Genomic DNA, 14,470 nt, shown 5'->3' on the forward strand with positions numbered 1-14,470 from the left:
AATGAGAATAGTTGGAAGTTGGAAGAATCACACCTCCTAATGATTAGAATTACAAGATAGCTACAGAAATCAAGAGAGTGGTGTATTTTTTTTTAAGATTTTATTTATTTATTTGGCAGAGAGAGACACAGCGAGAGAGGGAACACAAGCAGGGGGAGTGGGGGAAGAAGAAGCAGACTTCCCATGGAGCAGGGAGCCCAGTGCGATGTGGGGCTAGATCCCAGGACCCTGGGATCATGACCTGAGCCGAAGGCAGATGCTTAACAACTGAGCCACCCAGGCGCCCCAAGACATTGGGGGTACTGACAGAGTGGTAGACACAGAGATTAATGGAAAAGATCAAGAACCCAGAAACAGACCCACACAAATAGGGCTAGTTGATTTTGACAAAGATGCAAAGCCAGTGCGGTGAAGAAAACATACTCCTTTCAACAAATGGCATTAGAACAATTGGACATGTATCAAAAACAAATGAGCCACAACCAAACCTCACACGTTGTACAGAAATGAACTCAAAATACATTACAGATCGAACTGTAAAATTATGATACTTCTAGGAGAAAATCTTGGTGCCCTGGGGTTAGGCAAAAATTCTTATTCATGATACCAAAAGCACACACACATACACACAAACTGATAATTTGAGTTTTATCAGAATAAAAGACTTGGTCTGCTAAAGACACTGTTAAGAGAATTAAAAGACAAGCTACAGACTGAGAGGATAGAGTTGATTTCTACATAAACCAAGGTAAGGGCCTCTGGGTGGCTCAGTTGTTAAGCATCTGCCTTCTTCTCAGGTCATGAGCCCAGGGTCCTGGGGTGGAGCCCCACCCTGGAGCTCAGCGGGGAGTCTGCTTCTCCCTCTCCCTCTGCCCCCCCCCGCTTGTGTTCTCTCTCTAATAATAAGTAAATTTTTAAAAAATCTTATACATTTAAACAAGGAGACTACCAGAGGGGGGGGGGGGAGGAAAGAGAGTCAAAAGTGTTACCAGAAAGAGGAAGAGCTTCAGAGAAAGACTCCAGAGTTTCATACTTAGAAAGAAAGTCACAACGTGGCAGATAAAGGAAAAAATGTTCATTAAGTAAGCATGTGATTTTTCAGGATATTGTTACTATTTGAAGTGATTATCTTCCCCAAGCAAAGTAAACAACTTCTGTAGTTCTTGCTCCGTAAGTAGATTAAAATGGGAAGTCCAGACTGGTTATTCTAATAATTTATATAGTGAAGTAGGAAGAGCATCTGACTAGGAATTGGAAAATACAGGTTCAAGTCTCAGCTTCTCCTAAGAAAGTATACTGATCTTCTCTGATCTGCAATCTATTTAAATGGGAATAATAATCACTCTTTACCTGTGTCACAGAATTTTTTATGAAGACCAAAGAGATAAAAATGTGAATTTTGAGAAGTGTAAATCACTATACACATAAGGTATTATTATCATATTTAACGGAGGCAAATGAAGAGCTCCAAAGGAGTATTAATTCTATTTGAATACATTTCATTGTGAAAAGACAGGACTTTATGTGAACATTCAAGGTATTTGTGCTTTTGATTATCTCTTTCCAGTCTAGCCCAAAGGTAATAATTTTCCTATTCTTTTGCTTAACGTCTGTTTGTCTTCCTGTCCCCTCATACTTTACCACCCTGCCCCCAAATCTCCTCTCTGAAAGTAGTTAAAACTGCAAATTAGGAGATAACGCCTGTAATAAAAAAGATAATCTCTCTCTCTGACACCCCTCCCCATAAAAAATGTAATTGTGAGTTATAGGATTATGCCCAGAGAGTGCAGAAATATTTGTATTCACATGCAAATATGAGCTGTAGGTGAGATTGGCTTTTAGCACATGTAGACCTGATTTATTTTTTTAAATCTTTTTTCTTTAGAAATAATTACAGGCTCAAAAGACGTTGCAAAACAGCACAGAGAGGTCCCACATACCAATCACTTCACTTCCTCCCAATGGAAACATCTTATATAACCTGAGCGCATTATGGAATCCAGAAAGACACATTGGCACAATTAACCAGACTTCAAAAGGAAAGCTAAAGATACAAGTTTCAGGAGTGGCAGGGAATTAAAAGGAATTTTTAGAAAAAGAAAGATCAAGTGGAAGAAGTGGGAATGTGGTTAGAAGAGAGAAGACAAAGTTCACAGGCCAAATGTGTCTGGGGTGGGTGGGGGGGGTTGGCATTTGAGGTGGGGTCCAGAGAAACATGTCTCCTTCAATTTCTCAGTGACTTAAGATGATATAAGAACCATTGTGAGGTTTACGCTAGAGGTTTTAATGAAAAGTGAGGAAGAAAGAAGAACGGTTAAAATATAATGCTGTACATGAGAGTATTTCAAATTGAAATGAATCATGTTGAGAGTTTTTTTAAATAGATTTTATTTATTTTTTGACAGAGAGAGACACAGCGAGAGAGGGAACACAAGCAGGGGGAGCGGGAGAGGGAGAAGCAGGCTTCCCGCGGAGCAGGGAGGCCAATGCGGGGCTCGACCCCAGAACCCCGGGATCACGACCTGAGCCGAAGGCAGACGCTTAACGACTGAGCTACCCAGGCGCCCCCATGTTGAGATTTTCTACCCATAGCTTGTCTAAGTCTCCCAGTGTCTGGGCAACCCACACCAGGAATAAACTCCATAGATGGGAAGGGTGGTATTACAGAGCAACGAGGTGTCTGGGGAGAGGGAGAGGGAGAAACATAATATGAAGAGCCCAGCCTTGGAAGGAGAAGATGCTAATCCTTTCGGCAAGTGGTAAAGTAAACATTTTCTGCTTGCAGGGGCCTTATTTCCTTATAACTTCAATGAGAATTCTTAAAGCAGCCCAGATCAAATTCTGCTGCAGCAAATCAGTCTCAACCTGAATGTTTGAAAAGCAAAAACACTTTCAACATTCCAGGATGATAAAATAATTTGAGTTTCCCTTTTATTTATATTATTCTTTTTAGTCTAGACTGAATCATTTATTCAATTAGTAAGTAACTTCAAAACACCTCCACTCTCCTTAGAATCATTCTGCACAAGAGTCACACAAAGAGAAAAGTCTAATTTTTATGTCTTTGAAGCGCTTTACCTGATCTTTACATTTTGACCTTGTTGGTATTTTCAGAAGCCATGTGTAGAATTGTGGAGTTAGTCAATAATATAATCCAATCATCGATAAGATACAAACTTCTTGTTTATTAATACATGATTAAAAATGTATATGATAAAAAGATATCGACTATAGCCCAGTGTGTGGATGACAAGAACAATTATGGCTCAGACTCCTAATCACTGTGTGAGCCATGCACCCCAGCCAAAGTCAATAGTCTGTTTAAAAGTCACAACACATCCTTTCCTCTTCTTGTCCTTCTTCATCTCCTTCTCCTTAAGTCCAGTGGTGAGACTTGTTATCTTTTATATCTGCATTTACTCCTATTACTTTAATTCACTGAAGAAACATTTATGACCGCCACCCTGGATGTTGCCCCACATCAGCACTATCTACATCTCCAAACTGAAATGAAGCACAGGAGACCCTCTGTGACCAGGAAACCGAATGAGAAGGACTGACCATACCAGCCCCACAGCGGCTTCTTTGGCCGAATTAACGCACTGAGCTGCCCAGACGACTAAAGTGTTATGGGGAATACAATTATGCTCCTATAAATAGAGATAGATACATGTGTGTGTAATTTATATTCCAGTAAATCTGAAATAGTTAAGCAGAGAGCTTCCCGATGGTTGTAGCCAAACAGGATGATTCCTGTTTATATCAGATGTAAGGAAGAATCTGTTTCCTCAAGATGCAAGGAGAGAGGGGAAGGTCTTTTTTTTTTTTAATTCCCAGTCTGGAGATCATTCTTCCCAGGAGGTTATAAACTATGCCTTCCCAATGTCCAGCCTCTGGCCCCATTAAGCAGAACACAGGTAGGAGAGACAGCAGAATTACTATGCTTCACCGACCAAAGTTACTTGCCGGTATTAATGCTGGTGGCAGTCACTTTGCAGGGCCCACTGAAGGAAAGCAATCCTCTTAAATGTTGACTTTGAACAGATCTGGAAAGCAGCTATAGTCTAGCAAACAGGTGATAAATAAAGGCCTTCCATGCAGTGTGAACTTTAGAGAACTAACACTAAAATTTGAGAGCCTGGGCGTTCTTTGCAATTATTCTTTTTTTTTTTTTTTGAAGATTTTATTTATTTATTTGACAGAGAGAGACACAGCGACAGAGGAGACACAAGCACGGGGAGTGGGAGAGGGAGAAGCAGGCTTCCCGCAGAGCAGGGAGCCCGATGCAGGGCTCGATCCCAGGACCCTGGGATCACGACCCAAGCCTAACGCAGACGCTTAATGACTGAGCCACCCAGGCACCCCCTTTGCAGTTATTCTTAAGAGCCCTTGTACAAGGAAATGATTTCAATCATGACAGCTGCACCCACAAGAAAAAATGGACAGAGGAAGAAGAAAATAAAAAAATAAAAAAAATTTACCAAAACCCACCACGGATAAGAGTTTCCAAGTTTGCTTAATAATTAGAAAACAAACGTGGAAGTTAACATCTTCACTTTATGCCATTTGTAATTGCTGAGAGTATCTTTTTGCTGATACTGAATCACTCCCCATCCATAATATAAATTCAGGCATTCTCAAATCATACTTGTATAGCCTTTACAAAGTTCCTGCTTCTGTCCAAATGAAAGCACACAGAAAGATAAAGGCATCACTGGGAAAGGTCAGCCAGCTGCCTGCCAAGAGATCTCCCAAGATAGTGTTTATAGTTCCTGGAGAACTCATGGAGTCCAGAATATGGTTCTTAAATTCAGAAATTCGATTTTGATGCTATGTCAAGACTGTTTACTTCCAAGGGTTAGACTCATATCATCATAACTAACAAATGACTGATGTATAAAACCAGACAGTGCTTTGAAGTGCGCGTTTAGAATGAAACAGACTAGTGTTTGAGTCCTGGCTCTGCCATATACTTAGCTGTCTGACCTACACAAGTCTTTTTCTTTCTCCCAGCAAAGTGGAGACAATAAGTTGCTTTAAAGACTTTTTTTTTTTTAAGATTACTTGGGCAATGTATGTAAACTATCTGACATACAGTAAGCACTTAATAAATGGTGGATATAGAAACATGAATATACAATGAATGATGATATAACTGTTCTGGGATCCAAGTCTTGGTCATAGCCGCCCAATTTCTGGACAATTAGTCCTCTCTTACCTGATTCCCCCATTTTGTTCAGAAGGTGTATCCTCAGAAAAGATACTAAAAAAATTGTCAGGCTTGTTCATACTAAATTAAAAATCACATTCCCTGCTAATCTTTGAGGATATACTTATGCTGCCTCATTTGGAATCTTGGGTGCTTCCTAACTTGGCATATTTATAGGCAAGTCCTTGGTAGGACTCTCAGGGCTAGATCACTTTGTCACATATCACTCTCTCAGCCGCCAACCTTATTTGCTTTATTTCTAAATTGTTTGGGAGAATTTCACTCCCACCTTCAAGCCCTGCCCACTGTCCCTAGCTAAACATTCTTGCTAGATATGCTTGCAGATAGATATCTGGGCTAGAAGGTCCCCTTGACAGTCAAACTTATTTTGATCATAAATAGAGTGGACAGACCAGATAAACAGCCCAGATGACTGCCTTATATAAAGGCTTTCCCTTACCTAGTGTGTTTCAGATACATTTTTAGAAAACAGTTATTCTGCTGTGCATGGGCATACATAAGAATCTGTTTAAAAAAAAATGAAACTGGGTGTTATATGCAAACAACGAATCATGGAACACTACATCAAATACTAATGATATAATGTATGGTGATTAACAGAACATAATAATAAAAAAAATGAAACTGAATTGAACCCACAAATTCCTAATGCAGATTGGCAGGTGTCCAAGAGTAGAGCACCTCTCAACATCCCATAGTAAACCAGGATTAATGGAGCCTACCTTGTAGAGTTGCCTGAGAATTAACTGGGAAAGTACATAGAAAGTGCTAGTACAGTGATACAGAGCAAGCACTCAATAGGGCAGGTGGCAGCAGTGGGGACTGTGATGATGGAGAAAAATTAATATTATCCTTTTCCCCAACTGAGCTAATTCATGTGTCCCTGTTGTACAGTATATTGTGTTCCACTTAATACTAAAGTACACCAAAATATATTCGATGTCTGTCTTGGAAATATTTCTTGGGGGTGATCCCTCATACCAATTCATACTATTCACAAGGCTATTCCCTCGTTATTAGTGGGTAGAAACAGAAATATTTATAGAAAGATTTTGCAAAGCCACAAGACCTAGAGTCTAGAGCGAGGATATGCTAGTAACAACTTATTAAAATCATAACTGATTTTTTGATACTGACATAATTGATTGATGTTTTTATTATTAATTAATACACTTTATAGAGCATTTTTAGCTTCACAGCAACACTGAACAGAAAGTATAGAGTTACTATACACCCCCTGCACCCACACATGTGCAGCCTCCTCCACTATCAAATCCTGCACCAGAGTGGTGCTTTTGATACAAAGGACAGACACATCATTATCACCCAAAGTCTATAGTTTACATTAGGGTTCACTCTTGGTGTTGAACATTCTATAGATTTTGACAAATGGATAATGACATATATCCTTGATTGTAGTATCATACATAATACTTTCCCTGCCCTAAGAATCCTCTGCTCTCTACCTACTCATCCCTCCCTCTCCCCTAGCCTCTGGCAACCACTGATCCTTTTAGTGTCCCCATGGTTTTGCCTTTTCCAGAATGTCACATAGTTGGAATTATGCAATATGTAGCCTTTTCAGATTGGCTTCTTTTACTTAGTAATATGCATTTAAGTTTCATTCATGCCTTTTCCTAACTTGATAGTTCATTTCTTTTTAACCTTGAATAATATTCCATTGTTTGAATGTACCACAGTTTATTTCTCCATTAACTTACTGAATGATCTGTTGGTTGCTTCCAAATTTTAGGAATTAAGAATAAAGCTGCTATAAACATCCATGTGCAAAGTATTTGTGTAGACATAAGTTTTCCATTCATCTGAGTAAATACCAAAGAATGCAATTGCTGGATCGTAAGGTAAGAATATGTTTAGTTTTGTAAGAAATTGCCAGACTCTCTTCCAAAGTGGCTGTACCATTTTGCATTCCTACCAGCATTGAATGAGTGTTCTTATTGCTCTACATCCTCATCAGTATTTGTTGTTGTCAGTGTTTGGATTTTGGTCATTCTAGTAAGTGTGTAGTGTTATTTCATTACAGTTTTAATTTGCCATTCTCCAGTGACATATGATATTAAACATCTTTCCGTGAGCTTACTTGCCATCTGTATATCTCCTTTGGTGAAGTGTCTGTTCAGATCTTTTACCCATTTTTTAATTGGGTTGTTACTTTTACTATGTTTGAGTTCTAAGTGTTCTTTGTATATTTTGGTAACAGTCCTTTATCAGATTTGTGGTCTGTCTTCTCATTCTCTTGAGACTGTCTTTCACAGAGTAGACCTTTTAAATTTTAACGAGGTCTGACCTTATCAATTGTTTCTTTCATAGATAATGCCTTTGGTATTGCATGTAAAAAGTCAGCACCATACCCAAGATCATTTAGGTTTCTTCCTATATTATCTAATAGTAGTTTTTAGTTTTGTGTTCTGTATTTAGGTCTTTGATACAATTTGAGTTAATTTTTGTTAAGTGTAAAGTTTGTGTTTAGATTCATTTTTGCACGTGGATGTCTAGTTGTTTTAGCACCACTGGTTGGAAAGAATATCTTTGCTCCATTATATTGCTTTTATTCCTTTGTGAAAGATCAGTTGACTATACTTATATATATCAATTTCTGGGGTCTCTAATCTGTTCTATTGATCTATTTGTCTATTTTTTCATCAATACCACAGTGTCTTGAGTACTGTAGCTTTATAGTAAGTCTTGAAATCAAGTAGTGTCAATGTTCCAACATTGTTCTCCTTTAATATTGAATTGGCTATCTTGAGTTTTGGCCTCTTTCATGTAAACTTTAGAATCAGTTTGTTGATAACCTCAAAATAACTTACTCAGCTTTTGATTGGAATTGCACTGAATCTATACATCAATCAGGCAGGACTATACTCTCACAATGTTGAGTCTTTCTATCCATGAACATGGAATATCTCCCCATTTATTTAATTTGTCTTTGACTTCTATTTCTCCAGAGTTTTGTAGTTTCCTTCATATAGATGTTGCACATATTTTGTTAGATTTAAACTTAAGTATTTCTTTTTTTTGGCACTAATGTAGGTGGTTGTGTATTTTTAATTCAAAATTCCTTTTATTTATTGCTGGCATATAAGAAAGCAATTGACTTGTATTTATTAACCTTGTATCCTGCAATCTTGCTATAATTGCTTATTAGTTCTAGGAGGGGTTTTTTTCTTAATTATTTCAGATTTTCTACATATAAACAATCATGTCATCTATGAGCAGTTTTATTTCTTCTTTCCCAAGCAGTATAAGTTTTATGACCTTTTGTTCTCTTATCGCATTAGCTAGGACTTCCAGTATGATGTTGAAAAGCAGTGGTGAGAAGAGACATCCTTGCCTTGTTCTTGATCTTAACAGGAAAGCCTTTAGTTTCTCACCATTAAGCATATTAGTTATAGGGTGGGTTTTTTTTTTTTTGGTAGATATTCTTTATTAGGTTGGAGAAGTTCTCTTTCTTAGTATGCTGATAATTTTTATCATAAACTGGTTAGATTTTGTCAAATATTTTTTTCTGCATCAATTGGTACAGTCATGAGACTTTCTTCTTTAGCCTGTTGATGTGATGAATTACATTAATTGTTTTATCAAATGTTCTACCAGCCTTGTATATCTGGAATAAATCCTCCTTGGTTATGGTATACAAATCTTTTTATACTTTCTTGGATTAGATGAAATGGAGAGATGAAATGGAAACATTTTTTAAAGACATAATCTGTCAAAACTCACACAAGAAGAAATAAACAATTTGAATTAGCTTATATTTATTAAATAAATTGAATCACTAATTAGTAACCTACCAAAGCAGAAAGCACCAGGCCCAGATGAATTCACTGGTGAATTCCATCAATCATTTCAGGGAGAAATTATTACCAATTATCTACAATCTCTTCCAAAAATAGAAGCAGAGGAAATACTTCCTAACTTATTCTATGAGGCCAGTATCACCCTAATATCAAAATCCATTTCATCTAGTTATCAACTTTGTGGGCATAGAGTTGTTCATAATATTCCTTTATTATTCTTTTAATATCCATGAGATATGTAATGATGCTCCCTCTTTCTTTCATTCATGATATTAATAATTTGTTTTTCCTGTCTGCCTCTCTCTTTTCCCCATTATCTTGGCTAAATAAAGGTTTATCATTTTATTGGTCTTCTCAAAGAACCAGCTTTCAATTTTGTTGATTTTCTCCATTGATCTCTTGGTTTCAATTTCATTTATATCTGCTCTAATTTCTATCATTTCTTTTCCTCTGCTTATTTTGGATTTATTTTGTTCTTTTTTTCCTAGTTTCCTAATGTGGAAACTTAGATTATTGATTTTAGGTCTTTCTTCTTTTTAATATATGCATTCAATGCTGTGAATTTCCCTCTAAGTGATGCTCTTACCAAATCTCATGAATTTTGATAAGCTGCATTTTCATTTTTATTTAGTTCAAAATATCTTTTTTCTTGAGCTTTCTTCTTTGACTTGTGAGTTATTGACAAGAGTGTTGTTTAATCTCCAAGTATTTTGGAATTTTCCAGCTATATTTTTGTTTTTGATTTCTTGTTTAATCCTATTGTGTTCTGAACAAACAGTGTATAATTTCTATTCTTTTAAATTTGTTAAGTTGTGTTTTATGGCACAGAATGGGGCCTATCTTGGTGAATGTTCCATATGAACTTAAGAAGTTAATCTCTCAAATAAATATTAAAAAAAAGAATATTGTATCCTTTATCATTATGTAATGTTGTTCTTTATCCCCTAAAAAGTTTCTTTGTTCTGCTTTGTCTGAAATTAAGATAGCCACTCCCATTTTCTTTTAATTAGTGCTAGCATGGCATGTTTTTTTCCATCCCTTTACTTTCAGTTTATGTGTGGCTTCATAATCAAAGTGGATTACTTGTAGATAACATAGTTGAACCTTGTTTTTTGATCTACTCTGATAACCTTTGTCTTTTAATTGCATGGGTGTTTAAAGTGATTATTGTATAGTTAAATTACCATCTACCATATATGTTACTGTTTTCTTTGCCTTTATTCTTTGTCCTTATTTTTGTCTTCTATAATTGTTTCTGCTTTTGTGATTTTAATTGAGCATTTTATATTATTCCATTCCCTCTCATTTCATAGCATATCAGTTATGCATATTGTTTTATTTTTTAAGTGGTTGCCTTAGAGTTTGCAATCTATATTTTCAACTAATCCAAGTCCACTTTCAAATAACACTATAGCGTGGTTAGTGCAAGTACATTATAATAATAAAATAATCCTATTTCTTCCCTCCTGTCCTTTGTATCATTGCTGTTATTTTTTCCTTTATACATAAACTATAATCATCAAATATATTACTGCTTTTATTATTTTGAATAAGTTGTTATTTCTTAGATCAAGTAAGAAAAATAAAAATAAATGTTTTTATTTTATACTCACCATTCCTTCTCTAAAGCTCTTCCTTTCTTTATGTAGATCCAAGTTCCTGACTTATATCATTTTTCTTTTCTCTAAAGAACTTCTTTTAACATTTCTTGCAACCAGGTATACTGGCAACAAATTCCTTCAACTTTTGTTTGTCTGAGAAAGTCTTTATTTCACCTTCATTTTAGAAGGATAATTTCAAAGGGTACAGAATTCTAGGTTGGTAGTTTTTTCTCTCAATTCATTAAATATTTCACTCCACTCTTTTTGTTTGTTTGTTTGCGTGGTTTCTGAGGAGACATCAGATGTAATTCTTGTTTGTTCCTCTATGGGTTAGATTTTGTTCCTCTGGCTTCTTTCAAGATTTTTTCTTTATCTTTGATTTTCTAAAGTTTGAATATGATACATGTAGTATAGTCTCTTTTTGATGTTTACTCTATTTGATGTTCCCTGAGCTTCCTAGATCTGCCGTTTGGTGTCTGACATCAATTGTGAGAAATTCTCAGTTATTACTACTTCAAATATTGCTTCTGTTCCTTTATTCCTTTCTTTTTTTTTGTCTTTAAATTTTTTATTGTTATGTTAATCACCATACATTACATCATTAGTTTTTGATGTAGTGTTCCATGATTCATTGTTTGTGCATAACACCTAGTGCTCCACGCAGAACGTGCCCTCTTTAATACCCATCACCAGGCTAACCCATCCTCCCACCCCCCCTCCGCTCTAGAGCCCTCAGTTTGTTTTTCAGAGTCCATCGTCTCTCATGGTTTGTCTCCCCCTCCGATTTCCCCCCCTTCATTCTTCCCCTCCTGCTATCTTCTTCTTTTTTTTCTTTTTCTTAACATATATTGCATTATTTGTTTCAGAGGTACAGGTCTGTGACCTTTCTTCCTTTCTTTCTTTCCTCTATGGTATTCTGATTTTGTGTGGTACAACTTTTGTAGTTGTCTCACAGTCCCTGGATATTTTATTGTTTCCCTTTTTCTCTTGCTTTTCAATTTTTCGAAGTTTCTATTGTCATATTCTTTACTCAGATATTCTTTCCTCAGCTGTGTCCAGTTTCCTAGTGAGAACATTGAAAGCATTCTTCATTTCTCCTTCAGTGTTTTTGATTTCTAGTATTTCTTTTTGATTCTTTCTTAAAATTTCCATATCTCTGCTTACATTATCCCTCTGGTCTTGCATGTTATCTACTTTTACCATGAAAGCCCTTATCATATTAGTCATTTTTTTTTAATTCGTGGTCTGATAATTCCAAAATTCCTGCCATAGCTGAGTGATTCTAATGCTTGTTCTGTCTCTTTAAACTGTGTTTACTGCTTTTTAGTATGCCTTATAATTTCTGTTTAGAGATGGATATGATATACTGGGTAAAAGATATTGCAATCATTAGGTCTTTAGTAATGCGGTGGTAAGGTGTTAGGGGGCCGGACATGTTCTATAGTCTTATGATCAGATCTCAGTGTTTTGATGAGCCTGTGCCCCTGGGCTGTGAATTTCACCAGTGCAGCTCAGTTTCACCCCTTTAGGTGGGACATGATGGCTAGAGGGGCCTGGAGTTTGATATTTCCCTTCCCTCAGGTAGGTTAGGCTCTGTTAAGCCCCAGTAGGTTAGGCTCTGGCCAGATAGTTTCTCCCGAGATCAGGCTTTGTGAAAACAAATCAAAACAAAACAAAACAGACATATTGAAAAGTACTTCCTTTTCCCTTTCTCCTGCCAGAAGTATGAGGAATTTTATCTGATATTTGCAGTGAGGACCTGGTAGAACTCCCGGAAATAAATGTCATAAAAGCATGGGGTCCCATCTGTGATTAGCTCCTCCTGAAGTTCTGAGCTCTCAGATTTGTCCACACTGAGCCTCCAGCAATTTGTGAATTGCAGTTCCTATTTTCCTACCCCAGTACCTGTTCCCAAGGTGGTTTTCACACTTGGGATTTTGTTGCCATAAGTTGTGATCATTTGTTTTCATCTGTCTGTCTTTCCAATTTGGGGGGTAGAATTTTGCCCTGTGACCTCACTTCTCTGGTGGATCTAAGAAGATCATTCCGTTTTTTACCTGTTAGAACAGAGTAGCAACTTCTGAGCTCCTTACATGCCAGACTACAATCATTGACTTTTGAATATCCATATTACCTAGTTCATACTTCTTGGAAATGAGTATGAATAAATAGCCATCGAATTAAATACTGACTTAACAAGACTTCTGTCTGCTTTTTGATTTAGATCAGCTGAATCAAGATGATCTGTTGTCAGGGCCTCTGGTTTATCTTTGTTAGCCATCATGTTTCAAAGAGCCTGTGATATTGCATCCTGTGACAAGGAAAGGCTTAGAGAAAGAAATAGACTTATTTTGAAAACATAACCAAGAGATGAATGGATAAGCAAATAAGTAATTCTTCCAGATCCCCCATATCCCAAAGTCTATTGATACCATTAATGTATCCAGAAATGTTTAATGTCAAAATACAATCTGAAAGCAAACAAATTCTTTCTTCATCTTAAAGCGAATACACACTGAAGCAGTAGCATCTGATTTGTAAGAGTTTTAAATGACATAGCGATACCAGGCAGGTAGAGTAGTGTTCTTCACCATACCAAAGCTCTTCTTGCACCCTTCCTTAGGTCTTTTTGCTCCCTGTCCCCGTTGTCTAATAAATCTTGCCAGAGAGATTTCATTTGGATTGTAGACATGTATCCCATAGCTTCTGTACTTAATGCTATAAGTAAGATGTGTACTTTAAAAAATAAATATTTTTCTTTGGTTTGTGCAAATTCATCTGCATTCTCATTTGTCCCTTTTGTCACCTCTGGGACATAATTGTCCAAGGCTGGCCAGAGTTGGGGGTGTAATATGCAGTCCCTGAGCATAGTTAACCACAGGATCAATTCTGGCCCATGTTCTAAACTAAACCACTAAGCTCACCAGTCCTAATAATTGGCTATTCTAGTTATCACCGAAATAAGTTAATTGAACAAAATAGTGCAACTGGTTAATTTTCCATTATATAATATCAAGCAACTGTTTTTACTTTCATCCACATGATACCAAATTACTGTTTTACAGTTGAAGAGTTAAAAAAAACGGCCAACAACTTTTGGGCAATGGAGGGCAGAAGAAATTTGTTCTGTGATACTTTTCTAGTATTCAATTGAATGGCAGAGATCTTAGCTATCTTTTGGTTAGGTCAAACCAATGCACTAGTGTTACTTGCAAACATCTGGAAACAAGACATAAAAATAGATTATTATTTCGGCTCATGCATATTTATGTGTCATTGTGCATGCCCACTTGTACAGTAGTGCATATTAGTTCCAAGTGTTTTAGGAAAAAAACGGATGACACCATTTCACTAATTATTGTCATTTCTTTTTGTCCTCTAAATATATTCTCTGATGACCAAAAAAGCTACAAAAAATGGAGAAAAAACCAAAATACCTCTAGTAGGATATCTTCATTGGCCATCGTGATTCCTAAGGATTATTATCTTTTTGTTTCCTTGCTGTGTGTGCGTGTGTGTAAGATTTTTGTTTCACTTTTTAATACACCTGTAATATACTAATACTTAAAAAATTTGAGCATGGTTATTCTCAAACAATCCCACAAAACACTGAGTGTGAGCAGATATGAGGTGATTTTTAAAAATGTGCTTAGGTTAGTCTCTTGGTTTGTGTCTGTAAGCTTCCTAATCACCCTGACTCGATGACTACAATTTAAAGGTACAGTTTTCTTTTTCAATAAATTGGCTGTGTGATTGAACAGAAGTGAACCAAAATATAACCTCATTTTCCTTCTGATTTGAATTTGTCATTGTGGTTC

Source organism: Callorhinus ursinus, unplaced genomic scaffold (genome assembly GCF_003265705.2).
Source record: "Callorhinus ursinus isolate GAN/ISIS: 27379988/994484 unplaced genomic scaffold, GSC_fseal_2.0 scaffold54, whole genome shotgun sequence".
Lineage (NCBI taxonomy): Eukaryota > Metazoa > Chordata > Mammalia > Carnivora > Otariidae > Callorhinus > Callorhinus ursinus.